General features: G+C 36.6%; 1 protein-coding gene across 1 annotated transcript in view; it reads right to left on the bottom strand.

Annotated features, from left to right (window-relative positions):
- LOC107670011 (nuclear GTPase SLIP-GC-like) overlaps nt 1-1,504 on the bottom strand; it is a 21,253-nt gene extending 19,749 nt beyond the window's left edge. Inside the window, exons 1-2 of the mRNA XM_016462477.1 lie at nt 1,435-1,504; nt 1,370-1,402 (exon numbers count right to left, since the gene is read on the bottom strand). The gene's annotated coding sequence lies outside the window, so the exon portion shown is untranslated. The remainder of the gene's footprint in view (nt 1-1,369; nt 1,403-1,434) is intronic.
- Between the last annotated feature and the right edge of the window lie 219 nt (nt 1,505-1,723).

The raw sequence follows: 1,723 nt of genomic DNA, 5'->3' as shown, positions 1-1,723 counted from the left end.
TTTGATTTATTTCTCAGCGACCAGCACGGATCAGCTCTAGGCATGACGAAGCGGATATCGTCCTCTTTTGGAAGTAGTTTCGCTTTCACAATTAAACACACAGTATCTCCACAACATGGTGCCGGCGGCAACAACAATACTACAGCGAGAATAAAAGTTTCTTTGCATGAACATTTGGGCGGTGTTATGCAAATCTTCCCACACAGTGACGTAGACATGTGGGGGCGTGTTTAAACGAGCGTGGACAAGTCTTAAAGGGGTCATATGATGCTGCTAAAAAGAACATTATTTTGTGTATTTGGTGTAATGAAATGTGTTTATGCGGTTTAAAGTTAAAAAAACACATTATTTTCCACATACTGTACATTATTGATTCTCCTCTATGCCCCGCCTTCTGAAACGCGTCGATTTTTACAAAGCTCATCGGTCTGAAAAAGCGAGGTGTGCTCTGATTGGCCAGCTATCCAGTGCGTTGTGATTGGCCGAATACCTCAAGCGATTGAAATACTAATTCGAAAGTGAAAGTAAAATGCGCACAGCGCTTTTAAGCTATTTAAAAGCGAAGGAAAGCAAGGTAAATAGGGAAAATTCAAACAAACTAAAAACAAACAATTGCTTTAAGCCGAATTGCCGCTATTTGAAAGTGAAAGTAAAATGCGCAGGCCGCTTTTAAAAGCTATTTAAAAGCGAAGGAAAGCGAGGAAAAGAGGGAACCACGATGATACCGGTATTACCGGTGTTGTCACACGTCGATTAACCGGTGGGAAAATTTCCTCACCGTCACAACCCTTTGAATGAATGAAACAAATTAATATTTAATATTCGTACAGTTTTATCCAGTTATCATGGATTCTTGCAACTGGGATTGCCAGAATAATTCTGTAATATTTACAGAACAACCTATAAGAACAACAGCCCATTTCAGCCCATGCTGCTACTAAAATCTGTTTTGTACCTTCAACAAATACTGATTACCACCACAGTCAAGTCAATTTATCACAAGTAGCTTTTTCAAAAGCTGAAGTAAATACAAACATAGAATATGACATAACACTAAAATAATGCAATAAATATAAACAACTGATAACAAACAGGATTATGTTTTTTACTGTAAATTAACCCCAGAATGTGATTTTCCGAGGGGGGCCCGAGTCAATATGGTGTTCAGGGGGCCCAGAAACCATAGCAGCACTTCTGCTCTTTGCTTTATCATTTTTATTATCAAACATAATTTTTATTAGCTTACATTCATTTATTTAGTTTAATTACAGACACAGCATGGTTAACACAAACCTAAATTGACTAAAAAAATTTACATTACATAACAGTTTTCAAATTAAGAACCATAATAATTTGAGGGAAGCGTTACCTTAAATGTCTCAGTATAATGTCTGTGGGACAGGACACTAATGTCGATTTAGCTGTCAAGATAAGAGTTCTGATGTAATATCTTCTTGCACAGACTCAACTTTTGGGTGTGGACCTCTTGGTAGAACTTTCCAATATCACATGAAATGCTCTGTTCCAAGCAAAGGAAAAACAAATAATTAGTGAGTTTATTTGACTTCATATTGACTAAATTATTATTGTTATCTGTTTAATCACCCTTAACGGGGTCCTATTATGCTTTTTCACTTTTTTAAATTTTAGTCAGTGTGTAGTGTGTATGTTTGGGCATTAAAAAGATCTAGAAAGTTACAAATCTCAAAGTCCACTCCAAAGG

Source organism: Sinocyclocheilus anshuiensis, unplaced genomic scaffold (genome assembly GCF_001515605.1).
Source record: "Sinocyclocheilus anshuiensis isolate Anshui unplaced genomic scaffold, SAMN03320099.WGS_v1.1 scaffold160, whole genome shotgun sequence".
NCBI classification, from domain to species: Eukaryota; Metazoa; Chordata; class Actinopteri; order Cypriniformes; family Cyprinidae; genus Sinocyclocheilus; species Sinocyclocheilus anshuiensis.
This window is presented reverse-complemented; position numbering and strand designations above follow the sequence as displayed.